Source organism: Parus major, chromosome 5, assembly GCF_001522545.3.
Source record: "Parus major isolate Abel chromosome 5, Parus_major1.1, whole genome shotgun sequence".
In the NCBI taxonomy this organism is placed as follows: Eukaryota; Metazoa; Chordata; class Aves; order Passeriformes; family Paridae; genus Parus; species Parus major.
The window spans coordinates 20500947-20515806 of NC_031774.1; the positions used below are offsets into that span (position 1 = coordinate 20500947).

The following is a 14860-nucleotide window of genomic DNA, read 5'->3' on the forward strand; positions in this document are numbered from 1 at the left end:
CATCACTCAATTGGCTAAATCTAAAGGAGAATTAATGCAAACAAGCTTTGGCAAAGAGATTTTATTCTGAATCCCAAATGGAAGTTTTATTATTTTGTCTGGTCAGATTCCAAAACATGTGACAAAATATATGTAAAACACATGGAAAATGTTCTGTAGCTAATACTGCCTAATGAGAGCTTGAATCAAATGTACTCAGTGTCCAAATGCAAAATATCTATAGCTCACAGATTTGTTTTGCTGATTTTTTTTCTCTTTTGATTTGTTTTTAACCATTATATTACCATTTCAATGATATTTAAGTACACTACAGAAGCAGCATTTTCAAAGATCAAAATCATTTCCTTGTTTTTCTTGAGTTGCTTAGGCGACAATTAGGAGCTAATAGACTTAGAGCCTTTAATTTTTTTTCCAACTTTTTAGATTTGTTTTGGTTTTTGAAATCACCCAGTGAAAATTAGAGAATTAAATTTAGAATTAATTTTGTGATGTGTTTTGGAAAGAAAAGGGAGAAGGTTAATACCAAACAGTTAATAGGTGTCATACTAGACATTCATGCTCATATCTTTACAAAACAAATTGCAAGACACCAGTTGCCCTTTATATAAAGATTAATTTAGAATCATTTAGCTTTATTAGGTTAGACAACTAAATTTTCCAACATACTTTAGCTAATCAATTTAAGGGAATATCTACTGTCATAAATATGATTCACCATACTCTAAAATTAGATGTGTAAAAGGTATTATAAATTATTTGAGAGGAGCAATCTTCCCTTCCTTGACTCTATAGGAATAGGAGAAGGGATAGTACTACAGTTTAGGCCAGATGCTAAATGTTGAACTAGACATATTAAATGGCACAAATCACACTCTGTACAGTAATGATTTCACTACTGATAGTCAGCTTCAGTCTTCAGACCCTCTGTATCACAACCTCCATGTCATATGTGTGTAATATTATCCACTGGGTTAAAGAATTTCAGTCACATAAGCGAGGTACAGGGAGTTTGAAGTTAACCTAACTGAAGTAAACAGCTTAAGTAACTGGCACTTATTTCAAAGATTTATCCCTGACTGCATTAAGGAAAACAGTGAGAGGCATTAACACATTCTCTGCCATAAGTATGTTAGAAAAACCCTTGTGATGCTGTACCAGCTGTGCTGAACGTGCACTTAAATCAGTCCTTTACAGCGTAGTTACTCCATAACATCATCACCAGGCACAAGAACCTCTTTGTCACAGCAATTTATCAGCTTGCAGCAGACCCCTCCTTCCCAAGACAGCAAAGCCCAGAGCCCAAACTGCTGCCAAGTGCACAAGCACCTGCATCAGCTGGGCTCTCTACGGCAGGCTCAGCCCTCGTTCAGGCTGAGCATCAGTTTGCCAAATGGATCCTGACATCTTGCCAGAGGGGAGGGCTCCTACATGCTCGCTTACATGCCATCTCTTCTCCTACATCTGCAAAACCTGCAGCTAGCCTAATGTCTCCAGCTGCTCCTACCTTTACTCCTCTCGCCAGCACTCCAGCACCCAGAGGGCACCTACTACGTCTGAACACATTTAATCAGAGCAAACTCAGTTCAAGTTGCTGCAAACAGAAAGGCATTCAAAACTCATTGACTTCCAACAGATCCTGGATCATCATTATGAAATGGGAAAAGAGCTAGGAGTTACAGGAGTCTGCTACTCATACTGCCACACTACCTCCTCTCCTTGGAGTAAAAGTCCTTGGGACTTTTATACCACCTTTACCACTATTTTTAGAGCCTACAATATCTGGAAAAAACTTTAAAGCCCTAATAAAGGATAGATGTCCTTCTAACACAATCCTGCCTGTATGCTGTAAACTATCCAAATTTAAGTTACTCTTGTTAGTTTCCTTTAATTTATTACAAGGCAGCTTCTACTGGTTTGAGACCCTTACATTTCAGGGTTTCCTAGCCATTCACTGTTTCCCAGAACCATTTCCATAAAGCACTTCCATATTCACACCAACAATATAAAATGGGAAAAAAGTAGAACACATGTTCCACATATGAGGAGGAGTAAGTATGGTAAAGATCTCCTATTCCAATTCATGATATTGATAATATTTACAGTTATAAATCCTTAAAGTTTTAACAATGAATGGCAGGACACAGGATAGCTTTTTTGTACTGCAAGCACTTAGTTTATGCAGACTACGATGAATGTTGACCCACTCTCACTTCCCATGTCACAAGAGAGTGAATTTGCTTCTGACGTGTATAGACACCACAGCAGCAGCACTCGAGCTGCTTTCTCTTTCTGCCTTCAGCAGTCCAGAAAAGGAATTTCTATAAATTTGCATTGATTAGGCCAAAAGACTTGCTTGGACAAACTTTCCTCAGCTGTCAAGCATGGATGGATATAAATATTTATGAGGGCAGAAAAGCATATCAAAACTTAGTGGAGCTGTGAGACAAGCTTAAACAATGCCATTTACAACCCGTTAACACAGGTTGTGCTGTCTTTCTCAACTCAGTAACTACAAAAAGCTACAAGAACCGGTATAATTTCACTGTGGTGCAACAAAGTGTCAGAGAAAGTTAATATTAGTTACATAAGCATGCACATCTTTACTGGAAGATTTAAAATACATGTAAGTAGAGACATTGCCCCAAGGCATTTCATTTTGTTTCAGTAGAGTTGAAAATGGTGCTGCAACTACTCTTGTGTTTTTTATAAAAATATCCACCAGCTGGTGCTTGAAAGTTATACAAAAGCTGTAGGTAACAAGAACTGTGTTTGAGGGGGATTTTGTTATTTTATGGTGTCTTGAATACCTCGCTAAGGAATACATGGTTAGCATTCTGGCATTTTTCCTCCAGAAATTTCAAAGACTTGGCAAATATTTAGAAAGGAACACAAACAGAATTCGCCCATGTTCTAAATATTAACAGTTTCAAAAAGAAAACTTGAATATATTTAGGCCCACAATTATTTAAGATTACAAGTAAAATTTAAAAAACTCATACATAGGTACTATATGAGAAAATTTAAAGTGAAAGGATCAAGTCATTCAAGATCCTAATTTGACCATACACCAACTATCTAAATTAAAAGGTAATACCAGAGATGATAAAGAGCCCTTTGCTTGTTTCTTGAAATTACTAGAAACAGTTTCAGGTCAAATTCATTTATCTTGAATGAGATGAAACCTAGTTAAACATTTAAAAATGATAATATATTCCTGTGTTTCTAAGAAGGGTTTAAAGAAATCAGGTTGTTTCATATAAAAATGGGACTCTCATATATGTTTGAGACCACTGGATCAACATCTTCAAAACAGTCTTAAGTGTGCTTGATTTCTACTTTAGAAAGTAGAGCAAACAGGATAAAATAAAATGCTGTTGTTGAACATATCTTTTAATACATAAAAGTTTTGGCTGGTTTTGTAAATAGTTACTTTAAAACAACAAAACTTGTCACATCATCTAATTTCATTGTAGCCTCACCCCCATAGGTATAATAAGTTTCAGTGCCACAATACTACCACATTGTTCAGCCCTGAAGAATTTTGGGAAACAGGTCTTGCATGAAAAAGTATGTTATACTAACTTCACCAGATCCTGCTTAGCTTGAAAGAATTTATGGAAAATAGCCCACAGTACTTTGGCTGCTGAAGTAAAAGTATTCTTTCAAAAAGAAAGAAAAAAAATTATTCCATTTGATTCCCTCACCCCAAATATTTTTGATTCTTCAGCAGTCTCACTTCCATGGGATTACTACAGATACACAGAGTAGCTGCTTCCTTAACCTTCCTAGCTCAGCTGGTTTCATGACTTTTTCAGATGCTGATACCCTAACAAAATACTGCAACCATCAGAGATTATCCACCTGCAAATTATAAGTAAACCTAGCTTTTATTTTCACTCAAATACTAGAAGCAGATGGGCTTGGGGGATTATTCTCCCTATTGACCAAAGCATTACAGAGTAGACCAGAAAAAACATGCTGTCTTAAGATCACCTAAGTAAGCTAGGCTGATATTAAGGTTCTTTGCTATGGTTTAATAGCACTGTACCAACATTAAAAATATTCAAAACGCATGTTTGGAGTGGGAAATCAATTGCCAGGATTTTTCCCTCAAAGTTGCAGACATGTATCTAATTAAGAAGGAAGTAGTCAATTAAAATTGCACAAAAGAAACACTGAAGAATAACAAAGAAAGTGTTGTGGGAAAAGAGGAAACATGAATGGCAATTCAGCAATCAGGAATTAACAGTAAAAAGAAAAAGGGAAAATCCAAAGTATTGCACAGCCTGGAGAAAAACACCTTCCATCCACACATTACAACAGCAGATGTGAAGTGATCATTAGGTCAAGCACTCGAGTCAGACAGAGACACTACTAAGATTGTCTGTTCAGATCCAACTCACCCCTAGTGATCCCCGTACTTTTTGCTACAGGAGTCAGTAACCTACAGCTTTTGTGCCAAAAGCTATGGATGTGCTGGCAAATATTTCTGCCAAGTAGGAGCTACAGCCCAGCAGGAGCAACTCAGCATTCAAATGGTACATGTGCCGAGGATGTACTTCTGACTGTCCCCAGTCTGAGCCCAGGAACCGAGCACTAATTCCGTGCTGGAACATAGGAGATGACCTTGCCTCAAACAGGCTCATCTAAAAGTCAGGTTTTGTGCTCTGCACCAACTTATGAGATAAGCCAAAGCAAGGCAAGCACAAACACTGGGGAAACAATACCAAAATCACAATCCTGATGTAAATCAGCTCACCAGTGTAAACCCATCCCTTGCAGAAAACAGGGGTGCAGCTTCTGACTGACATCTGGCCAGTTTATGCAAGGCTAGCAGTCACAGCATCACAATATGGATGCTTTCTAGAGAAAATGGCTTGCATATGCAAGTCACTGGCAGTATCTCAGATTTCTTAACCACTAGAATATCAAATTACACAGGTATGGTATGCTTCAGGAATAAATGACTAAGTAAATCTGACTTAGCAGCACTAATACATGTAGTGACCACCTCCACTGTGCAACTCTCTTTTAACTTTTAGTTAAAAGTTTAGTTTTCAGTTTCCCATGAGTTTCCTCCCTGCCTCTTCCCCCTCCCCCACCCCAAAAAAAAAGGTGTCACAAAGTCTCATAAAGTTAATATGACCAGGAAACATTTTATTAGCTAAGTATTCTTTTCTATAAAACTACATCCAAATTTCCTATTCTGGACTTCCTAATTACACACCTCAAACTCCATTATTCCATTCTCCAGAAGACACCCACTCTATTCAGCGCACACAGTCCTATGGCTTATCAGTGGATGTCAAAGACTACACTCTTATATTTTTCATTCATTATATCTCACAGAAGATGGAATTTTACATTTATACAATGCTGACCTTCAGAGTTACTGCAGCCACCAACATCACCTCTGATTTTATAACCACAAAGCTTCTTCCTCTCCCCTTCCTCATCCTTCCTCCACTGCTTCTTATTTTTTACCATTCAGAAGGCAGTATCTATCAATGTGCCATGAGGCTGTTGAAACTCAAAATTTAATGGAAGAGGATCTACGAAAGGGTACTCAAAATCATCCAAAAAGAGGGGTGAATATTCTCAACATTTCTGTTACTGTGTTCAAGGACTCAAATGAAAAGTTATCTAGGTCAAAGAAAAATCTTATATTGAAGAGGCAATAGAAAAGCTGGAAAAGTATATGAGCAATAACTTAGATAACTGAATATGAATTTGTTTTCTCTGCCTAGAAGCTGATGTTATTTACGGGAACCAGGAGCAAAGCAGTTGCAATGAAATGACTACAATAATGCCTGGCAATAATGATATTAAATCCATGTTGTTCTAATTATTCGCAGTGTGTAATTTGGTTCTCTCCTCAGTCTTGCTGTCTAAAAGCAGCTGGGCTTCCTTCATTCCAGCAGAGCAGAGCATGAAGACAGAAGTCCCCTTTCATTTCTCTTTGTCGTTCTCTAGGTCACTGAACAGGAGGACACCTTTGGGCACAATGGGGGAAGTCACAAGGCAAGTGCTTTGCCTCTCTGAGTCTAAAAAACTATTTTGAAGCAGTACCTGCAGCATTGTGCCACAATAAGCACAGCAACAACACACAGGAAAAGCTTAGCAAGAAAACAAGACAGCTTAACTAGTGAACAGAGAAGACCAAAGTCACCAAGGCAAGCAAACTGACATGTTAAAGGATTTAACAAAATTTTCTGTGACAGAGCACTCTTACAGATTCAAACAATACACAGAAAAAAACTCACACAAAAGGCCAGGATGCGTATCTCTAATAACTCCCAAGTTTTGGACAAAGCTTACCCTCCCAGAAACATAGAAATGGTTATACATTCTGTGGTTAGATTTCTTGTACCTAATATCTTACACTTTCATCAATACTCAGGTTTTATTTCGGTTTGAATTTATTTGTACATCTATTAATTTAAAAAGTTCTGATAACCAGTACCTTTGATTTCTCTTGCTATCTATATTCAATACCAGTGGTGACCAACTGAATGACTAAAAAGTAGAGACATGCAGACAGGGAGAAGGAAGGTTATGTGCTTACCCAAGGAAACCAGGCTTAAGAAAAACTACAGTTAATTCTCTTTTCAGGAGTTCATTGAAACAAAGTTGAACCACATTGTTTTAGTTATGACTAAGTGGCAGCAAAGGTCCAAGTAACCACAAGGAGGTCACAGAGAAATGGATTCCTTGCTCCATTCTCATAAAGCAAGACACCATGAGGCAGGTCAGAGGAGAAACGGACCCAAAATCCATGTAAAAGAAACAAATGTTTGAGGAATTGTAATGAATCTTTTAATAGAACTCAGAAAAAGATACATGGAGGAGAAAAAAATCAGGTGAAGGTGATTAAAAAAAAAGAGCTTTAAATAGAAATATCTATTATTGGCTCATAAATCAATGCTGTACTTAGCATGTTCTTGATGGTGCAAGAAATATGACTTTCACAAAAAAAAAACCCTCTGTGGAACTCCAATTAGCTATATCATAAACAAAAAGAATTTGATAAAAAAAATAAGGAAGGCTACAGGTCCATAAAGTGAGCTCTTTACTGCAACACACAGTCACATACTGCAGTGTAAATGACCCCCCCATCCTGTAAGAAGGCTGCATTTATTTTAACATTACACCTTTCCTCTAAAAATGTAAACACTTTCCAATTCATACATTACTTTGTATTATTTTCCCTCTTCACAAAAATAAAAAAAATCTCAAGAAACTTCAAAAATAGAAGGAATTAGAGGGCCTGAAATGAGCACCTCTATCTGGACTTGAATGCTTTTTGACTTTCAGTAATTTAATTCTGAGGCTAACTTGTCCATTAACACAAATATTTGATATGAAGTGTGTTTATGAGCTTCATATTCCCTACATCTGCTACCAATAAATCCACAGTTTATCACATAACTCTACAATTTTACTTGGTTCTGACAGAAGAATATTGGGGCTAGATACCCTTCCTGAACTAGAAAGTGTTAAGGAACAGACAAAATTCAATAAATTCAATAATTTAGACATTACCATGAGCAAGTAAATACATAATATGAAGGCTGTACACAGCCTCCCATGCTGCCCAATGGAACAGCTTGTTCAAGATTATAGCAACTCTTATAACAGTAAGGATCTATTTCACTTTGATACAATTATTTAACTGGCTTGAGCATCCTGAGAGGATTGCCTTCAGCTTCCAGGCAGAGACACACACAGGTGCTTAACTTCTTAGGCACTTTTAGAAAAGAAGTTATTTTTTAATTCCTGTAAAGCACTGATAACATTTCAAGAGACAAAATAGTAAATGTATCCTCTTCCTGTAAGCATGATATGTTTAGTAAGTAATTGCATCTCCTTTCTGGCTACCCATGAATCTTTCTTGAAAACTAAATTCAAGCATTACTCTAAAAAAAAAATAAAAATTGAGGAATCAAGGCCACCATAAATCACCTTGGTAGCCTACAGATCGAGTCTCATCCACTGTTTTGTATATAGATCAGGTTCAGATCAGAGATGGTGCTTAAGGAAAAGTATTGCAGATGAGATGTCTTAGCATCACATGAAAGTATCTATCAAACCTCACACCATTAATTTTAAATTTCTAGCACCTGAGCTTTACAAGCCTAATGTTTTAATCAAACAAATTGAACAAAACTTGTAAGGATTACTGATGTCAGTTCTCAGGCTGAACCCATCTTTCCTGAACAGCAACTGGAGCAGAAGTTGCCTGTGGGAGAGGTTCCATTTAAGCAGCCAGCACTAAAATCTGTGAATATCATCTATAACAGCACATTGTACTCATGTGAAATTTCAACTTCAGATGTCTATTGGAAATACAACACAGCAGAGAGGAAGAAACCTAGGAGATTTCCAGAGGATGTGGAAGACAACTTCCTGACAACTGATAAATGAGCCTACCAGGGGAGGTGCTCTGCCACTCCTGCTATAGGATACTGGCTGACAGAATCCCTTGGGAGTCAGCGCTGAAGGGCAAAGGAGCCCAGGAAAGCTGGATGTGCTTTAAAATAGAAACATTAAATATTCAGGAGCAGGCTGTCCCCACGTGTAGAAAGACAAATTGTTGGGGAAGAAGACCAACTTGGATAAACAGAGAACTCAGACTGGAGATTAGGGAAAAAAACAGAATCCATCACCTCTGGAAGGAAGGTCAGGTAATTCAGTAGGAGTATAAGGATGTTGTAAGATCACTTCCAATTGCAGGTTCTGCAAAGGGTCACCCACACCTGGGTGGTGACATCTCCCATTGCACACAACCTCACAGTATCACAAATTAAAGAGTGTCATTGGAGTCTCTTAAGTCTGAATGAGCAGAAAAGCTCCATCCCAGCACCTGCTGGATGTACATCACCATCCTGACACAAACACTGTGAATAGATTCCACTAAGAATTTTTCTGGCTATGGTCAAGGACATTCTGATTGCATCCTATTCCAATGGGTGTACTTGTACTTTTCTTTTAGGTAAAATACCAGAATAATGCAGAGTAGCAGAGTAAGCCCACCAGAGTTCTGACTTGATAATGGCCATTGTCTAGCATGAATCTGCCAACTAAATTATCATGAACATAACTAAAGAGATTCACACTGCTCTTCATCAAAGTTGATGCTTTCAAGAAAGCATACCAGATAAATGATTGCCCTGTAAATTAAAAATTATGACTTTATAGGTCATCTTACCATTGGGTTCAGAGTTAAACCAAGTGTGATTTAGAAAAAGCACCTACAAAGAACATTCCATCACATACGTGCCAGTGAATTTGGTGTCCCAGCTCCAAGAAAGTTAAAGAAACATTTTTTAAAAAACCCCAATAGCTACTGTCCTCTGCAATCTTTGCTTCTGAAGCTCTAACATCACCATCACATAAATCATTTAGGGACTGTAAGCATAAATAATTTATTAAGTGTAGATATTATTTGCCTTCACCTGTGTTAATCTCTAAGCTAATTTTTATTCATAAAATCATATGCAGAACATATGCATCTACAACTAAAATGAGAAAAAATATTCTAAAGTCTCAAGTGACTGTACATATTATTACGTTCACAATGATCAACACACAGCATTAGCTCATTGACCAACATGGCAAATAGGTTTCAAAAAATCATGTAATTGTGAGTCCAGAGAAAAGATCTAGATATAGATAAAATTATGTCAAAAGTTGATAGGACTTACAGGCAATTCTTTTCATAAATCATGCAATGGAAAGAGTATGTTTTTCTAGCTAATTTAGGTGCAGTAATAAAAATATTGGGATGATCATGCCCCTGTGGACAAATGCTTTTATGAATGATATGTTATCTATATAACTTCATCAAGACTTTAAAAATGGAAAAGTACAAGGAATTCCTATCTTCATAGGAAAGATATAAATAAATAAAAATTTCATGACAGGTAACTGGGGCAGAGGAACAACAGTGAAACAACTGGCACCCAAATATACACTGGAAAGATGAATTACTTTTCTCTAGCTATTGCCCATGATGCTGAACCCAAGCAGGCATATTCTGTAACACATGCAGAGGGACAATTAATTGGAAACACTAATTTGCTGGAGTACAACAGTTAACACTGAGTGTTATTCTGAACATCCCTAATGGTGCTAAATACTAACATAAATACTTCAGCCAACTAAAATATATTTTTAAAATTAGCATGTGTCATATGTTATATTGTGTTCGTAACCAGAAACATTTTAATGTAGGCTTATGAACTAATGAGTTATGAAAATGTGCACCAATAATAAACAGCAAACCTTTCTTGCTTTTCTAGTGCTTTTTGCATTTCAAACTTGCATTTTTCTAAGCATGTTAATAGGGAGCTATACAGAAATTCTGGTTCCATCTTGTTTTATCAGATCTCCTTTAGTGCTCTGATATATTGTGTTCTCTCTGAATTTCCCAGTCCTGCCCAAATGTGAATAAAAGAAGGTGAAAATACCTTCTAAATAGTCAGAGGTTGACAGTTATGGCAGAAAAAGTAATACAACAGAAAAGAATCAAAAAATGCTAAAGGAACCCTGTAGAGAATTCCTTTCTCTCTATGGCAGTTTTGTTTTGTGCTGCACAGTCCTGTCCTTTCCCAGTTTAGGATTTTTCTTTGTTTAGGGTGTATGTGTGAGCACTATTTCCATAGTACTGAAGCACAGAGACTGGTAAAATTAACATATAAAAGCGTCAAAAATCTAGTGCCATTTTTTGTCATGGATGCATCACTGAACAAAAAAAAAAATATACAGCACCCATGGGTACCAAGAAGTGAAAAGTGACACATGAAAACAAATTGTAATTTGCCTTTATAATGTTTGACATACAAATACCAACAAATCCTAAATAAAAGAAAAATTTAACTTAACAAAGTGTTTTAGATTAATCTAACCATTATCTTATCCCTACTAAGATTATCCTATCACCTCTGCAATACTTCTTTGGGAAAGGAATACTCTCTCATTTCTCTTTTTCTCTAAGCTGAGAAAAATAATAGGTGGAGTAGGGAGTATCAAAGTTATCAGTTATCCTAATGAAAGCAATAGTCTTCTTGCAAATGTAATCCCTTCTAATGACTTTCTAAAACTGTCTAGTGCCTTTCTTTTATGTAGTTTGTGCCGAGTACTAAAAACCACGGAAGATTAAAGCCTGTTCCTACCTAAAGATATACTATCCAATTTAACAGTCTTAACAGAGAAGTCAATAACATTTTTTCTATCCCAGCACTGAACTAGTTAAATCAGTCCCAGAGAGCCTTTCCAGACAACTTGTGGATATACCAAGTGAATTCAGGGGCTTGAGCTACTATTGCTTTTGCAGATGAGGTTCTGCAAAAAAGAGAGATCATGATTCGTGGTTTTTAACATTTTCAGGACAACTCAACTTTTCTTCAAAGAGAAAGGAGGGGAAAAAGGTCCCAAAGACAAATGAGAATATTTATCTAAAAATCCTAAGGATACAAGGGCATACAAGCACATGTAACAGTCACAGTGCCCATAAGTAAAACAAGCCCTGCCACTGGCAAAACAAAAAACCAACATGCAACACATAAAAATCCCCACTATATTCACTGTCTGGCTGAAGGCATACTGCTAACACTGGAAAGAAAATAAATAAGTATTCTCACACTTCATATTCAAGAAAGTGTTAACAGAGATTTATGCTGCTGACACAGTCCATTTTCAGTCATTTCAACACCTATAACACACACAGCTGAAACTCAGTTACCCTGCACCCTGAAGACCACAGCTCTTAGCAAACAGCCAGTACACACTCCTGTTGTGTGCTAAACTCATTATAGAGAATAATGGAACACATTATTTCTTTAATTCTGCTGCCTCAGGCCACTCATATCATAAACCATAGGAGCAGCATCACCAATGCCTGAAACAGAAATGAAGCCATAATTTATGCATATTTTAAGACACAGGAGCCCCCCTCTTTTCGCTTTACAATCTTTTAAAGATCCTTACAGTTCTAAGATATCCCATTAAGTTGAATAGTTCTGTAGTTTCTTTCAGTATTTTATACAAGGCCATCCCTTTTTTAGGTCATGGCACAACAGTTAAAGATATAGATGAGGCAAATGATACTAGACAAAAATTGTATATGCAATATAAGCAATCATAACCATAAGCACTGATGTCTAAGATGTGGCCCCACCTGATCCAAGAGCAACAAGGTCCTTTAGATTAAAGCACAGGTAGGTTGCAGATCTGAAAGTTCCTTCCTTTAGGAAGTTCAGGTATGGTCAGCAGCAGTTAGCACACATTTGGAAGCACAAAAATTGGTATGGCACAGCTGTTTTATAGTCCTATCTTCACAATAAAAAAATTAAAAAAAAACCCTCTTAATTTTCTCTAGTTCTACATTTTCAAGAAAAATTGGTTTAGTCTCTTTTATTCTGTTTGAAAAGGGTGGTGAGAGAGATACAAGATATTTCTTTCCCACCTCACCTTCTCTATTTTCTTTTATTGTTCTCAGGAAAAGGTTCAGAGAGACAAGATGAGATTCTCTAACTATTTATGCATCAAGAGCAAATAAAACTAATTTTTCCACAAGTGCTGCTTGAAAAGACTGTTTTTTCCACTCTCATTAAATAAACACATTATCCTTACTTGTCCAAGAGTAGAAACCAATAAATCCAGATGAAGTCTTTATTATTTAACTTCTCTCCATTTAGTAAAATCTTAAGAACCCTTACAAGACCAGTGCTCTTGTTATCTTTATTCTTCTCTATTTAAAACATTCATCACAGTTCCCCCACAAAAGTCTTGATGGTATACTCATGCACTCAATGGAAACCTTTGCAGTAAAACCAGAGAAAAACTGAGAGTTCTTTACTTGTTTCTAGTGTTTTCTTCCTAGCCCTGCCCCTCCATTCTTTCTTCTTCAAAATGAAGAAAAAGGACAAAAAAAATCAAAACACTTTGCATATCCTCTGCTGAAACAGCAACATTTCTAGTATATTCTCATCACTTTCTTGTACAAAAACTATTGTTAAGTCTAATTTTTAATCATTTTGACCATAGCTGAGCACTAAGCAGATATTTTCAGTAATCCAATAAAAAGTCAACTAACTGTATGAATGAAAAGAAACATTTAACTTAGAACTCCTCAGTGTTTGAACATTTCAAAATGCTTTCCAAAAAGTTTCTACCTTGCACTTCACTATACTGAATTAGCTTTGTAACAACTTCACAAGCTTTTTAAAAGCCACTTTGAACTTTAAAAAAAGACTCAAATGTAACAATTGTTCCATCCTTTAAGTCTTTGCCAACTCAGATGTGTTTTGTCACCCTATGTACTTTTGTTCATTTTCCTCATTCAGAATATCGCAATGAAGTAACAAAAGTTTGGCTTTGTTTTCTTGAGTTTTTAAGTCCTTACTGAAAATGAAAGTCTCAGTTTTAATTTTTTTTTCCTATTTTCCAACATTCAGGGGTGAGAGAAATACTTGGAAATAACTATTAATATATCCATGGCAGCTTGTTGATCTAAGGGTATGATATTCACATAGGGTAGAAGAGGTCTCAGGTTCAAATCCTGGATGACCTCGAGTTTAAGGCCTGTCATCTTGACTTGAGCGCCAGGAAAAGTCACAGAGCAGATCATCTGGAGTGCAGCACAGCTAGGGAATAAGGCCCAGACAGCATGAGATTGGGAAAGGCAGATCCTGCGTGACTGACTGGATCTCCTATGACAAGGTAACCCATTTAAGGGTTGAGCAAAAGGCTGTGGATATTGTCTACCCACACTTTGGTAAAACCTTTGAAAGTTTCCCACACGAATCTCACGGAGAAGCTGGCTCTGTGGTGGTGTGTACTCTTCACTGGGTAAAAAACTGGCTGGATGGCTGAGCCCAGAGCATGGTGGTGAATGGCCTTAAATTCAGCTGGTAGCTGGTCACAGCTGGTGCTCCCTGGGGCTCAGTATTGGGACCAGTCCTGCTTAATATCATAATAAATAATAAAGGAATTGAGTGTACCTTCTGTCAATTTCACAAACAACAGCAAGCTGGGTGGGCGTGCTGGTCTGCAGGAGGGCAGGAAGACTCTGCAGAGCACTCTGGACAGCTGGATTGTTGGGTTGAGGCCAATTATGTCAGGTTCAACAAGGCAAAGTGCCAGGTCCTGCACTTGGGTCACAACAACCCCATGCAGTGCTCCAAGTGGGGGAAGAGTGGCTGGGAAACCGCCCAGTGGAAAAGGACCTGGGGGTACTGTCCAGAGTCAGCTGAACATGAGCCACTGTGTGGCCAGGTGAACAAGAAGGCCAGTGGCATTCTGGCCAACAATAATATGGCCAGCAGGACCAGGGCAGTGATCATCCCACTGTACTCAGCACTAGTGAGGCTGCATCTCAAGTGCTGTGTCCAGTTTTGGGCCTCTCATAACAAGAAGGATATTGAGGAGCTGGAGCAGAGAAGGGCAACGGAGGTGGTGAAGGGTCTGGGGTAAAAATCCTGTGAAAAATGCATGAGGGAGCTGGGGGTGTTTAGCCTGGAGTAAATGAGGTTCAGGGAAAAGCTCATCACTTCTACAACTACCTGAAAGGAGTGTATAGCCAGGTGGGGCTTTCTTTCTTCTCCCAGGTAACAAGTGACCTGGGAGAGAGTAAATGGCCTTGAGCTGTGCCAGCAGAGGTTCCGATGGAATAGTAGAAAAAATTTATTCACCAAAAGGGTTATTATTAAGTACTGGAACAGGCTGGCCAGGGAAGCAGTTGAGTCACCATCCCTGGAAGCTTTCAAAGACAACATGTGGCTGAGGCACTTGATGACATCATTAAATGGTGAACACAGTGATGCTGGATTAATGGCTCGACTCAATGGTCTTTTCAAAA

The 14860-nt window shown here is 37.7% G+C and overlaps 1 protein-coding gene across 8 annotated transcripts in view; it reads right to left on the reverse strand.

The window, feature by feature from the left end:
• LRRC4C (leucine rich repeat containing 4C) overlaps positions 1 to 14860 on the reverse strand; it is a 485259-nt gene that overhangs the window by 443861 nt on the left and 26538 nt on the right. The window lies entirely within an intron of this gene.